Genomic DNA, 15,658 nt, shown 5'->3' with positions numbered 1-15,658 from the left:
TTGTGTGCTACTTTTAAAGCAACTTTTCAGGAACCACTAAGAGCATAAGGAATACTAAACAGAGACGCAGGCTTTGGGGATCTTAAAGTTCTACTTAAAGGTGAAGGAATATCAATGGCCACTAGCCACAATAGATCTGTTCCACCTTTGTTGTGAGAGTTAGTATGTTTTTGAATACCAATTGCTGGGAATTACAGATGCAGAGAGTGCAGCTGCACTCAAATTCTTCTTGTTCACCACCTTGGTGGACTTTTGGCTTGATCTACCAGGCTCATCTTACCTTGATATATTCAGGATCATTTAAGAATGTAAGAGGTGCCTGGCTGGATCTGACCAAGATCCTGCAAGAATGCCAGTGTCTTAACTGTATCCTTCTCCGAATGATCAACAATTTATTTGTAATCTCTAGAACTCAACATTCACCTGGAGCGGTGGTATAAACTACTTTGCATCTGAAGAGGACATCTCTTCAAATGGCATGCTCAGTGCTAATATTTTGAAGTTTACTCAATAAGGACAGCAGGTCCAATTGTGGTACAAACATGACTATGTTAGGATTCTCATATACATTCCCAGCCTGTATATGGCCAGGCATCAAGAGAGGCTTCTTGGTGGTTGCACCCCAATTATGGAATATCTTCCCCCCAAAAAAAGGTTTTACTAGCACCTATATTATGTTATTTTCAAGGCCAAGCGAATTTAACTTTTTTTTATTCAACAGGGTCTTTTAGTTTCAGTTATATGTTTTGATTTTTTTAAAAAATGTCAAGGCATGAAATGCTTTCTCTTGCTGGTTTTTCCTGTTAATTTTATGCTAGTCTGTTTTTATGCTGCTTCTTGGTAACATTTTATAGTGGACGTTGAGTTTTTGCATTGATATGGCTTTATGGATGATATGATACTGCTTATGTTTCTGTAAACTGCCCAGAGGACTTGGCTCAATGGGTGGTCTAGAAATGAAAGAAAGATGATGCCTTGAAGCACAGTGGATTTCTGGCCCATCTCTTTTGCAGCACCCTCAAAGGCTGTTAGTAAGCATGCTATAATGAAAGTGTATAGTTTGGGCACCAAAGTGATATGAAATTGTGTGCCACCAAAACAAATGCAACTTCTAAAACACCCACCCCCTTTTTAAAAAGGCCTAAGATAAATGTTTTCAAATAATTTTGTTTGTCTCAGAAGCACACGTGGATCTCTGGATTGGGAAAATAACGGTGGTCTTGGCAGAAATCATATCAGGTGTCTCACCTTGAGATGTATCTATTTAACAAGGCAATGCATGCTTATAAAAGTTGGACTATTTCATAAAAGATTATTCATTTCTGATGTCCTGCATTATGAGTCTCTTTTTCCCCCTTCTTATTCTGCGAAACCATTCAACATATTTCTTGGGTGCTGTTTCAAGCACATCCAGCTCTTTAGTCGGGTCTCTTTTATTGCCACTCGTCCCTTTCACTTTATATTTCCACTTTTTGTCCTCACCTTGAAATCCAGCATAAATTTTGCTTTACAGTCCTCATTTTTCTTTTTTCACTTGCCTAGTCTATCCATTTCCCCCTTTCCATCCAGCATGCATTAATTAAATCCTCCACCCACTCGGTTTCACTTAATGCACAGATACGTTGACTAAATCTAGTCTGGAAGTAGTTTCAATATGCATAACAATGGATAATTTCCCAGATTATTGCCATCTACAGATGTATACATGCTGGCAATGCAATCCTACACGCCTACTCATTTAATTCAATGGAGTTTACTCCCAGGTAAGAGAGAATTGGATTACACCATAAGGCTCCATTCATATATGATCTGGGTTTAAACATCATGAAGATCAATGGAACTTACTTCTATGTATGCATGTTTGGGATTGCACTGTGAAAAGTATACTGTCAATTGCTATATTTGTAAAATAGTAATCATAAATGGTTTTACGTTTAAAATCAAAATACCACTTTAAGTCATGAAAAGTTCTTCCATGTGTAACTGGTAACATCATACAGCACAACGATTGGCGCTAAATAAATGTTTAATAGTGGTAATTAGAGCAAGTTTCAGCAGTATATAAATTGCTGAAATGAAGAAACTCCTCTGCTTGCAACATAAAATTCTGACTACTTCGGCCTGACTCTCACAGTTTAAATGAAGTCCCTGACTAATTCGGGGAAATCAGCAGTGTCTTAATAGGTCATGAAATAAACTAAAGTTCAGCCTAATCTCAGGAATCAACAAATAAGGAATAAAGCAAATCCCCTGCCTAACTGGTGAATTTTCAAGCTCATTTGTCAAATCTGCAAAATAACCACAGCCCTTTGTGAATTCTGCAGACATTTCATCATTGTAGCAGGTAGCGTTTCATTAATTACTCAAAGGTATTGCCAATTTGATGAAACAGGTAGAGGTTGATTAATTTTTAGAGCGTTTTTTTCTTTTTTTAGCTGCATAAGTGATTAGCTTTCATGAAAATTGCTAGGCTCTCTAATTTAGGCAAAGGCTTTGGTGAACTGATAAATCAGGCACAGTCAGTTGAAAGAAGGAATACATATATAGACTGATTCCCAAATGAAACCATATCACAAGAATATCTTAAAAATATTTTTTACGGAAAAAAATAAGAACTTGGAAAAATTCATAACCAGGCCTTTCACATACTCTTCAAATTATTCATGAAAAGGTTTCCATCATCACCTGTAACACAGTAAAATTGTCGCATTTGTTATGTTGAAATGACTAGGAACACATCTGATTTTGAAAAGGCTGGGGCTAGAGGTATGTAAACACATTTGCTCAGGAGTAAGCCCCACTGAATTCAATGGAACTTGAATTCACGTAAGTTTCTACACAGTTGCAGCCTAAATGACCTAATATATATGCGATGCATGCAGTTAAATAATTACACCAACATGCTAGCACAATGCAAAACAACCCATAATCATTTCATTACTGCTAATTATTAATATCCATTATTATGGTCCAACATTGTCTGCTATCTTTAAGTAAAAATGGAAGAGAAAGTGGTGAATTACCTGGTAGAAGACCTCTGTCCAAAGACAATAATTAACTCTCCTGGCTATAGAAACTTTAGTATGAGCATTTAAAGCCCTTTTGTAATCCTGATTGGTCAGTGATAAAGCATGCTGTTTGTTTATTTTAGGCAACCAATTGAAAACTGAAAAGGCATCTCAGAGTACTTAGTGCAGAAGGTTAGGAGGACTTCTTTTTAAACCCTTTAGTGCTACTTCACAGAAATAATGATCATTTATTAAAAGCACTGAAGTATTATATTTTTAATGAATGAAACACTACCGTTGTTTAGAAGAGTCATAGTCACAATTATACAATATATATTTGCAATGGTGCTGCATGTGGAAGTGACACAGAAAATCATTTCTATAACCTCAGAAATGCAGCAGTAAAATAAAAATTAAGTTTCCTTATATAAGCAACATGACATCCTCCAGCGTTGCAAAGTCTATTGCAGGGTAGCATTTATTTGGGAGAATTTAGCAGCTCCTTGGGTCAGACTTTATTAGAAAACTAGACCATCTTTTTTCAACCAGACTTTGTGCATTAAGAGGATAAGAAGCAAGTCTTATTAAGAGGGCGTGTGTGAATCATTATGTGTGATGGATTTTGATATAATGGAAAGGTGTGCTAGTGTGAGAGAAGCAGAGGTGATTTTCTGCAGATTCTTCCTTTCCCCCTACAGCCTCCCTGTGCCCCTCTCATACAATTGTCCATGTTGTTTGGAAGGCTCCCTAAACTCTCTGAACAGATGTAGGGGAGGGACAGGGACTGCAGTTAGGGGTTAACATTTCCCAGCCCCCCCCCCCACTATTGTCACAGTCTATACCAAGCCCCACACAATTTGCATAGGATAGGAAGCCAATATGCTAACGGACCGAATTTACCATTAGTATACAAAGCCCCTGCACAACTTGGCACTAACATAGTTGAAGACTTGCCTTAGCTTCACTATACCTGCCCATTCACTACAGTCATCTACATCCTTGTGGTGCCACAATGAAAGGTTTGTTTTGAGGCAGCTTGGATCGGGTCCTTCAGCACTGGGGCATCAACCAGCCTTGTGGAAGACAAGTTAGAAAAGACCCAGCATGGTATACATGCCATAAAATACGAATGCAAATATTCACTTTTACAGGCTTTCCCAGAAAGACAAGTTTACGTTTATAATGATTTTGAGTGCACATATTGATACTAAATGTCTTGTTAGCTGCTTTGGTTTTCACACAGCAACCTTCATATTTCAGAACACTAGATAATCCCCTAATATGATGGTGGTTATTTTACCACCATATCCTTCTTAGCTGTTCATCTTCTAAACTTGTTAGTTGTCCCTTTTCTACTAATAAACTGTCCTGGAGGTAAAAAAGGAATATAGGATACGTGCTACATTGAACCTTCCAAATACATATGATGAATATGATACCACATACTTCATGGGCAGCTGTTGCCATTACATGTTCCCCACCCCCTTGTCATATAGCAGTAAAAAGGGCATTCTGCTTTTATAACACCCACAGTTTGGTTTTTCAACTGTAATGTTACTTTACTACTGTGAGCATACATTCAAATGGAATCTTACCACCAAGGGAAATTGATTAACAGGACAGGACTAGTTTTTAAGGGGAATTCCTGACAGGCTCGGTCTTGTAGCCTAGGTACTGGCACAAACTTGGGCTTAGAAGCGGAGTGCAGAATGAAGCTTCCTTGCTAACCAGTCTGAGTCATCTGGGGACAGAGAAAGAAGGGAAGACTCCAACTGCACCAAGGCTATAGTCTAGGCTGGTATCCTGCCTGTTTCTGTGCATCCAGGATCATGCACTATCGCTGTTCAGAAGCAATAGAAGAAGAGTTTGGATTTGATATCCAGCTTTATCACTACCCGAAGGAGTCTCAAAGCGGCTAACATTCTCCTTTCCCTCCCTCCCTCCACAAGAAACACTCTGTGAGGTGAGTGAGGCTGAGAGACTTCAGAGAAGTGTGACTGGCCCAAGGTCACCCAGCAGCTGCATGTGGAGGAGCAGGGAAGCGAACCTGGTTCACCAGATTACGAGTCTACCGCTCTTAACCACCACACCACACTGGCTCTCAGAATAGTCATTTACACTACCTAACATGTACATGCAAAGTTATGCTGGGCAAAGGCAACAGCAGGGTTTTTTTTTGCAACAGGATCTGTGTATGCAAAAGCATAGCTTCTGAAATGATTGCAGCCTGCTTGGTGTGGCTCTGGCTCTCCTTGGGATCTCTGTATCAGAAGAGAGAAGAGATCCATCCATGGCATGTATGCTGCAGTTGAGAGAACAAGGTCTCTTGGTGACTTCAAGACCCCCACTTATTTGGGGCCCAGCTGGAAGCTTTTAAGACATCCAGTAGTGACCAAATCCATTTCTGAGCATGGAAATGTCATGGAAAATATTTCCCCTGAACTTGGTGAGTGCAACAGAGGCTTGCAAACCTGGGTGAAGAAAACAACAACCTTGCAATAGAAACTAAAGGAGTGTCTTGATTGAGAAAGAATACCTTTCTCAGTCTCTCATTATTTTTTCAAAAAAGAGGGAAAAAAGGATGCAACTGTCATCGAACAAAGAACTTTTTAATGAATTATTTGCATAGCTCCAACACATACAGTTGAAGATTTATTAGCTTAGATAACAGCGGCATGCCAGGATTAAGTAATAATAAGACAGGGGTATCAGAATTATTTAATAGCTGCATGCTTGACTGTGTTAAGTAGGACAAAGGTTAAAGCTTAAAAGGTAGAGAACATTTTATTTTTCCAGTGTTATGTGATCATAAGATAAATTTCTTTAGGGCATCCAGTATAATTATTATGGTTATAAAAGCACAGAGTTTTCAGGGTGGAGAGAACTATATAAGGAAATCATGTCAGAAATAACACAAAATCACAGCATAGAGCTCAGCGGGCTCCTCTGTTTACAACAATGGACACATTCCTTAACAATGTTCATTCGTGGAAGTCATTCCCAAGCCCTATTTATGCAAAGTCCTGCTTACCACCTATTAGATACTTAACCTTTGCTCCATATTAAACAAGATATACCAGGGCTGTTATTCCAGCATAATGAACCTGAATTTAACAGGAATCCAGACAGTAAGCCACCACATATTATCAAAACGACACGCCATGGGTCTCTGCAACAGACCTTTAACCCACCCACCCCCTACCCTGAAAGTACTGCAAACCAGTGCACTGCAAGCTGGACAACATCCCCAGATACTGCCCATAAGTTTGTAACACAGAGGGCCAGGTATTTTGAGAGGTAAGGCAAAAGGTGTCAGAATCTGCTGTTTAGGCTACAGTTCAAGTCAAAACCAATTCAAATCAATATGTAGCATCTCTTGTCGACCAAAAAGCTCATCATGTTACCCAGACATTGGCTGTGTCCTGACTGAAGTTTTAGATGACAGGTAATAGGAATTAATAAGATGGAATTTTGATCAACCAATCAGAAAGAATTCAATGCAGGCTACGGTGTACCAGTCCTGGACTAAGCTCACAGGTGGGTGAGAAATAAAACAGAAAGACAGACAGACAGAGACAGTCATGAAACAGAAATCTTGGAATATATGTATCTTGTTCAGAGTGTCTTCTATATAGAGTGGTACCTCGGGTTACATACGCTTCAGGTTACAGACTCCGCTAACCCAGAAATAGTACCTCAGGTTAAGAACTTTGCTTCAGGACAAGAACAGAAATTGTGCTCCGGGGGTGCGGCGGCAGCAGGAGGCCCCATAGGCTAAAGTGGTGCTTCAGGTTAAGAACAGTTTCAGGTTAAGAACGGACCTCCGGAATGAATTAAGTACTTAACCTGAGGTGCCACTGTATTGATATCTCTTTTTAGTGGTGTCTCCAATGACCTGCTGCTTAGTGGAATCAGCTACTGGGTGTGACCTACCGCAGCTCAGCATTACACATCTTCTGAATGCTAGACTTTGAAAATTCAATCAATGAACTGTTTCCGTTCATTCATTTTTTTAAAAAAAAACAACTTGATAAAACAAAAAGGTCCCACAGATGAACACAGTGGCAGATCTTAAATTTTGTTTTTGTTTTTTAGAAGACAAAAAAACTTGTAAATTGTTTTTGCGCAATTACTTTCAAAAACTGTAAGCAGCAGGCACCATTTTAAAAGAAGCTTTCCCCTTCTATGACATACATCAGGGGAAACTTCTTCAAAGCTAGTGCCTGATATGATGTGCCCCTACATCATCTAAAAACAAAGAAAGCCTTTTTCTTCGTCAGACTTATTGTTTTACTCAGATGAAAAATTGGGCAGATAAAACGGATCAAGCAACTGACTGAATTAAATTTATGGAATTAATCCAACTAAGGGACAATGGAAAAACCAACAATAACCGAGAGAGAGAGAGAGAGAGAGAGAGAGAGCGCAAAAAATGAAATTCCTGCACAGAGGCAGCATAATGAACATTTTAAACCCCAAAACCTGGATGCATAAAAAGTTATTTGCCTTGACCTATGGCTGAAAAGATCATAAAGAAGGGATAGATTATGTTTATCATGGAAGGCTCTTTTTGATGCTAGGTGTTTATTTGTTTGTTTGTATTATAATTTGGATCTGATCTGAGATTTATGGGAGTTTCCATTGCAATGTCTTAGACTATTTGCAGATGCCATGCTCCCTATTAATCACCAAACAGTAATTTATCTAACTGATAAACCACAGTCTGGTAATCAAACACAAAAGCACAATCTCTTATCTAGCCCTTATCCACTATGCTACTACACTAGCCAGGCATTTGCCGGAATTGACTCCAAGTGAGAACCATATGAAGTAAGCTATTTGAAAATTTTCTCTTCTCTGGGTCATAGGTTTGAGCCCCAAGCTGGGCAAAAACATTCCTGCATTGCAGGGGGGTTGGACTAGATGACCCTTGTGGTCCCTTCCAACTCTACAATTCTATTCTACTACCATTCTTTTGTCTCCTTGCCTCCACTTTTGTCCCTTCATGCTTCTAAGAAAAGTCACGCCAGCAGACATGTTCCCTGACACAAAGGCTCACTCATCCTTCGGCTGCAGGGAGAGACAAAGACATTTGAAATAAGCCCGTTTCTCTTCTGGATAGTGAACAGTTTCTGAGGGCTTCCTTCCAGCCATGGAAGTAGACAGTCCATTTCTCCCCACAGCAGGATCCAAATAAACACTGTTGCAGGTGAGGAAACAAAGAGATGGATTCTCTCCTGGCAGAGTCAAAAGAGCAAAACTGTGTCACCCTTGGTGGTAAGAGTTCAACCAAACACAAGAAGTTCCGTCCTCAGCGGGGCTCATCTCAAGAATTCAAGTCCACCCTTTTAGCAAAACAAATACAAACAGTTCCTTTCTCTGGAAGTTGTTAGAGGCGGGAGGAAGGGGAAGCCACAAAAGGTTAATGAACTTGGCAGGAGTCAACTAACACAATTGAAATTACCCACTGAAGCAGTAAGAATTGTGAAACCAAGAATCCCAGCTGGCTAGTTCCAGAAAACAGAGTTCTCTTACATCGGAAGAACGACTTGTGGGAAATCCACCCATCCCATCATTTGATCTCGCACAAGGCTTTGTATAGTCTTAACCCTGGAAATAAGGCAGGGTCCCATCTCCTATTTCTGTGTTAACTGTCGCAGAAATTATAAGTATGGATATGGTTCAGCATTCCTCCTCCTGTTCTTTTTCTATTTACTTAATATAGGTCTCCCTACAACAGGCCCCTTCAGAAGACTGGAAAGAAGAGTTTGGGGCCATGCTTGTTTTGTGCAATTTAAAACCAGTGAGCATAATACAACAGGAAGGTCGATTCCTGTTCATGGGTCAACCCACAATGTGTCATTGAAAACAGGCAGTGTTCAAGGGATGCATCACATTTAGCCCTAACACTATTGAACTAGTTCTCCCATGTCTACACCAGAAGTACGAAGACTTTACGCTTACTGTTCCTACTTTGCTGTTATTATTACTAGGACTGGGCAATATCTGGTTTTCAACACTGTAACAGATCACCAGCTAAACATCGTGATATACTGACATATCGTGATGTCTCAAATAAGGATGGAGCTATTTAGAGGCATTGGTTGACTGCATGGTTTTTCCTGCATTGTGAATTTTGCCAGCGCCTGCTCTTTGTGATTCACTGCCCCCTGCATGAGGCAGGGGAGAACTGAGATGACAGAGTTAACAGGGGCTGCAGGAATTGAGAGAAGCATTGGCTGGCTTCATGGTTTTTCCCATGTTGTGATTTTTGCATAGCACACACGCACAAACACACACACACCATGATTCATAATATATTGCCAGGTCAAAAATTATGAAACTGATATCACAATATAGACTTCAAACTGGTTTTGGATAATATATCAATTGCACAAAACCTTTGCCCTAATTATTACTAATACCATTTTTATTTATTATTGTTACTCCATGCTTGGCACAACAGTAAGACATTAAAAACTAAATTATTCTGGACCTAGGAACTGGAGGAGCAGTACCAAATGATGTCCAACATCCTTGAACCCAAAACACCACTCCTGGTCTTTCCAAGCTCTCTATCAGCTGTATAATTTGGGGCAGGGCAGTCATTTTGTTGCTGCTATTGTTAAAAAGCTGGGAGATAGAAACCCTTACCAAGTCACCCAGGGATATATCAATAATGTTACCCTCTGTCCAACCCTGTTTTATGTACAACTGTGTTCTTCTATGTGTGCACACACCGATAAATTCTCCTTTTTTTACCACTAAGTAAGATTACAGACAGGGCAAAAACCTCCATCTCCTCACACAAACATTTACTTAGCTGATTTCCCCCTGTAAAACATTCAGTGTGTAAACATTTAAAGGGGTAAAAGGATTAAAAAGAAAATCGCTGAATATTTGGCCAGTGGTTCTTCCAGTGGTGTTGCTGAAATGTTGCTAGAGTATTAAGCAAGGCTTTGGAACTGCAATAGATCCTGGGTTCACCTTCTGCCGATAACTTGTCTCCAGTTAGTCAACTTAAGAGCTCCAGACTGTGCTTTAAGGATTCCCACATGAATCAGCTGATGATATTTCCCAACACTGCAAATATTTCCAATAAGCCTCCTTTACCAGAAATGGTACAAAGAACATTTCTTTATTACTTAATAGAAAACTAGGAGTAATATTCCCCTTCAGTACCACAATCCATACCCAGAAGCAATTCCCACTGAGTTCAGTTACACCCAAGTAAATGTGCACAGGATACTAGCCCTCAGGTGTGATCCGAGTCAGGCTTAATTTGAAAGAAAGTTCCTTGGAAACCAGCCATGATGGCCAGGTTCCACCTACATTGTCACAGGCTCTGAATAGTTGCTGCAAATTACAAAATGTAGAACGCTGTTTCCCACAGAGTGCAAGTTTCCCACAGCAATCTAGTTGGCCACTGTGAGAACATGGTGCTAACCTAGGAGGGCCTCCAGCAGTCTCATCTTATTATGTCCAACCCTTTATGGGCCTGTGGGTAAAATACATACCCTCCAACATTTCTCTGATGAAAATAGGGACGTCCCATTCTGCAATGGTAATTTTACTATTTATACCCAGCTTACTGGATTGCCCAACCACTCTGGGCAGCTTTCAACATACAGTGGTACCTCGAGTTACAGACGCTTCAGGTTACAGACTCCGCTAACCCAGAAATAGTACCTCGGGTTAAGAGCTTTGCTTCAGGATGAGAACAGAAATCATGCAGCGGCGGCACGACAGGAGTCCCCATTAGCTAAAGTGGTGCTTCAGGTTAAGAACAGTTTCAGGTTAAGAACAGACCTCCAGAAAGAATTAAGTTCTTAACCTGAGGTACCACTGTATATAAAAACATAATAATTTTTTTTATAAAAAAAAAACCTTCCCTATACAGGATAGCCTTCAGACAGCTTGGGGGTCGGATAACTCCATACCCTCCAACATTTCTCCAATGAAAATAGGGACATCCTAAGGAAAAGAAGGGGAAGAAATGGAGGCAGTGAGAGATTTTACTTTCTTGGGCTCCATGATCACTGCAGATGGTGACAGCAGCCATGAAATTAAAAGACGCCTGCTTCTTGGGAGAAAAGCAATGACAAACCTAGATAGCATCTTAAAAAGTAGAGATATCACCTTGCCAACAAAGGTCCGTATAGTTAAAGCTATGGTTTTCCCAGTAGTGATGTATGGAAGTGAGAGCTGGACCATCAAGAAGGCTGATCGCTTTTGAATTATGGTGCTGGAGGAGACTCTTGAGAGTCCCATGGACTGCAAGAAGATCAAACCTCTCCATTCTGAAGGAAATCAGCCCTGAGTGCTCACTGGAAGGACAGATCGTGAAGCTGAGGCTCCAGTACTTTGGCCACCTCATGTGAAGAGAAGACTCCCTGGAAAAGACCCTGATGTTGAGAAAGATGGAGGGCACAAGGAGAAGGGGACAAAAGAGGACGAGATGGTTGGATGGTGTTCTCGAAGCTACTAGCATGAGTTTGACCAAACTGCGGGAGGCAGTGGAGGACAGAAGTGCCTGGCGTGCTCTGGTCCATGGGGTCACAAAGAGTTGGACACGACTAAATGACCAAACAACAACAACAAGGAAAAGTGAGACATTTCAGGATCGAATCAGAAACTGAGATGGCTTCTCTAAATCAGGGACGTCCCTGGAAAATAGGGACACTTGGGGGGTCTGGAAATATCTCTGCTCTCATAGCAGTGGAGACTCTAAAATACGGCAATGAGTAGTTTAGGTGGCCTTCTTCTTTAGCATGTTAACTATTTTAGTGTGACAGTTATTTTTCGGTTCTTATAAGAGCACCAGGTGTAGAGCAGGTACAGTTGCGGCTGCAAAGGAACCATCGGGAGCTTACAGTGAACGATACTGGGAGCCTTGCTGGGCTTGACTGCATTAAGGAGTTAGTTCCTCATAAAGGACGCAAGCGCAGCTGAGAAGCAGTTTGGTTTTAAACCACTTCCTCAAATCGCAGATGTCTGCAGAGGGGGGAAACGTATCACACAGAGGAGATGGTTACAAGGCAAACCACTTCCTCCAAACTGACTTGACAAGGAATCCCTGTAAACAGCTGATTGGCAGTTATAGCAAGCCCCTCTGAAGGCATGCCCCGTAAAGCTGTGCCATCAAGAGGTTACTGTGACCACTGATCAGGGGTTACATCAACCTCCTTTTGAGCTTTAACAAGTGTCAATCACCGGAAATCATTATGACATCAGGTAGGACTTGCCGATCAGAAGGTCGGCAGTTCGAATCCCCGTGACGGGGTGAGCTCCCGTTGCTCGGTCCCTGCTCCTGCCCACCTAGCAGTTCGAAAGCACGTCAAAGTGCAAGAAGATAAATAGGTACCACTCCAGTGGGAAGGTAAACGGCGTTTCCGTGTGCTGCTCTGGTTCACCAGAAGCGGCTTAGTCATGCTGGCCACATGACCCGGAAGCTGTACACCGGCTCCCTCGGCCAATAAAGCGAGATGAGCGCCGCAACCCCAGAGTCGGTCACGACTGGACCTAATGGTCAGGGGTCCCTTTACCTTTACCTTTAGCTGACATGGGAGGGTGGAAAAAATAGGGACCCTATTCCCCACCTGTCTTACAGCTTTGGTTCAGTTGCTCTAGGAGAGGGTTTTTGAACGCAATGAATTAGACAACTTATTTTTTAAAAAAATCTTTTCTGTTTCACTTTCCCTCCCTATTTGTGCTCAGCATTCATCCTCACCTTGTGCAAGGGATGTTCTTGCCATTCCCTATTGTCTTTCTCCTTTCATAAGTTTCTGCTCTCCCCCTCCCCACCCCCTTCATTAATGTGCTCATTCATTCGTTCCTTCTTTCATTCAGGTTGACAGTGGAGTGAAATGGCTAGTGCCACCATTTCTAAAGTGCTAAGAGTCAGCTTTTAGACAACTTCCTAAGGGACTGGCAGAAGGAACAGAGGAAGGGAAACGAGGACAGGAAATCAACTAGGATACAAGCTGTGCTGTGTTCATTTGCATGGAACAGAGTGACACCCGAACTGATTTATGGCAACGATTAGAATAATAATAGATACCTCCTATTTGACCTTTTTTCATAAATGAAGTTCAAAACACTTTACGAGAAGAGATTAATATTATATGGGGGAGAAAACTGCCGTAAGAAACTTCTGATGAGCAGAGCAAAGTACCCAGCCCATTAGAAAGATGGGGTGAATAAGGAATATGTCGCCTGCATTTATCCTCTGGATTCATCTCTAGGACTAACAACAATTTCAAATGCACTCATCAAACAAAATGCAGAATCCTATTGTTTAGCTGTTTAGTGAATACATTTGCTTTTCACGGATACAGCATTTTAGATAGACACAAAGTGAAAATATATGCACCATATATTTCAGTGTCGTTGGCTACAGAAATGCATCCAAGATTTCTCACTTACTCCACTTGTTAGCAGCACACACACAAATTATCCCCAGTAGACATTTAACTTAAATCTGACCAAGAAACTATTGGATATATTTGTATTAAATAAATGCATTAAAAGCCTTAAACAATTGCTTCTGGCAAATTATTTTGCAGGCCAATCGCAGGAAGCTTGAGGTTGCTGAGGGAGGGGCATAGGAAGCAATAAACAACATTGCAACCTTTGGGGGAGATCAAACTGGCTACTTTATTGATTACAGATGTAAGTAGGCTTTCGCTTTAGCACTGGGCATGCCATCCTGGTTGCTGGCTGATTAATTCCATCAGGGTCAATCCTGGGTTAAGGATCTCCATATGATGCACATCAAATACAGGTGACCCCTCCAGGATGCCAACTGGGGAGTTCCATGGCCCCTTAGTCCCTTTCTGGGCATATGGACAGGATCTTCCTCCTTGGACTCCATAACCAGGGTGCTGATACTTTGATCCTGAGGAGAGGGGGGCATAGCTCCTTCACGCACCCCTAATTAGACGAAAGATGCAACCCAATGCCGTTTCCCACCAAGACGTTGTGGCAATTGCTGCGAGGCAGGGAAAACCTCTAAACAGGCCCAATTGGTCTGCAGGCAAATTCTTCCCTGGCCACAAATATGGCAACTCAGTCACTCCTCAACAAGGTCATAAACACATACATCACCTGCTTACCTTCAAGTGGAGCCAAATTTATAAGAGAGTGGGAGGATGGGATGCTCACTGGGGATTGTTGGAAGGTGGCTTTTATAATTTGGAGACGTGGATCTGGGTGGAAACAGACTTTCCCAGGTCCATCTCCAAATTCCCACTCCACTGGCTTCTGATTGGTCAATTTAATGTCAAAAGAGGTAGGGGAGTCCTGTCACTCCCCACCGCCAACCGGGGCTGATGACATTGGCCAGCCAATAGCATGGGAAGCTTTTCTCGCCCTTGCCCACAAGTTGCCCACAGCTGTACAAGGCGGGAACTGCTTCCGCTGTCGAGAATGATCTTTCTGTTTCTGTTTACTATTAGTATTCCAAAACATACAAATAAATCAGTAACCCTCAAAACCTATGGATATCTCCTCCTCCCCCCCCCCCCAGACTATTAGAACTTACAATATGAAGATAAATTTGTACCTAGAAATTACGCTGGTAAGCAACAGTTCAAATAGCAGCTTCTAATTTCTCAAACAGGTTCAATGGGGAAACAATTCATTTCTTGTTCACTGTGATTCCTGACATCATTTGAACAACACCGAAAGAACGGCCAAAAGTACATGCTGTTTTACCAGTCATACCAGACTGGAACTCAGCTACAGAGTTCAGCTTGGTGCTGTCAGACTAACTAAACATCCCCATAAATCTTTCAATTAGATAAGTACTAAAAAATGGTCAAAACATTGTTTTTAAAAAACAAAAATGGTGGACATAAAGCGCAAAGGGCAAATGAAGTAGGAAAATACAGTGGTACCTTGGATTACATACACTTCAGGTTACAGACTTCACTAACCCAGAAATAGTACCTCAGATTAAGAACTTTGCTTCAGGATGAGAACAGAAACCGCATGGTGGCAGCGCGGCAGCAGCAGGAGGCCCCATTAGCTAAAATGGTGCTTCAGGTTAAGAACAGTCTCAGGTTAAGAACGGACCTCCTGAACAAATTAAGTACTTAACCAGAGGTAGCACTGTACACGCAAAAGCAGTGCACCAAAAGATAATTAATGGAGGCCAAATTATTATGAAGTTTTAAGATGTTTGATGCAACATACTCTGTCCTTTCTGCTACCTACATGCTGCGCAACAGAGGGTGGGTGATCATGGCTAGCTTCTTGGAAATGCTCAAGTATGCTGAACCATTGACCAAATGAGGTTCAGTCAGATGCATTCAGGTCGGGCAATTCTATACCTAAAGTGCAGTACCCAGCAGGGTGACCTTTCTTGGGTGGCAGTAATAAGAAAAGGTCAGGAATGCATACTTGGTTGGTAACCTGCAGCAGCATTTTTAGCTAGATAAATAAGAAAGAGTTTGCAGGGAAACAGAGCCTTTATGAAGAGTGATTTTTGTCTAAACTGCAAAAACAATTGGCTGGATGTGGTGACCTGAAAGGTTAACAAGGCAGCTCAACAAGAACAACCCAAGGGATCCAATTCACACAACAGGATAGGGGGGTGGGAGCAGACAGAGAACGTCTAATATTCTTCACATTCCTCTTGCCAGCACTGA

At 41.5% G+C, this 15,658-nt stretch overlaps 1 protein-coding gene across 4 annotated transcripts in view; it reads right to left on the bottom strand.

Moving 5' to 3' along the window:
• SLC16A7 (solute carrier family 16 member 7) overlaps window positions 1-15,658 on the bottom strand; it is a 112,436-nt gene that overhangs the window by 87,342 nt on the left and 9,436 nt on the right. The window contains exon 1 of one of the 4 annotated variants that reach the window (XM_028745627.2): window positions 3,024-3,132. The exons of the other annotated variants lie outside the window; for them this stretch is intronic. The gene's annotated coding sequence lies outside the window, so the exon portion shown is untranslated. Of the gene's footprint in view, window positions 1-3,023; window positions 3,133-15,658 lie in introns of those variants that run through there. 4 annotated transcript variants of the gene reach the window in all.

The sequence above is a fragment of the Podarcis muralis genome, chromosome 10 (genome assembly GCF_964188315.1).
Source record: "Podarcis muralis chromosome 10, rPodMur119.hap1.1, whole genome shotgun sequence".
Lineage (NCBI taxonomy): Eukaryota > Metazoa > Chordata > Lepidosauria > Squamata > Lacertidae > Podarcis > Podarcis muralis.
The sequence above is the reverse complement of the archived record's forward strand: the minus strand, read 5'-3'. Positions and strand labels throughout refer to the sequence as shown.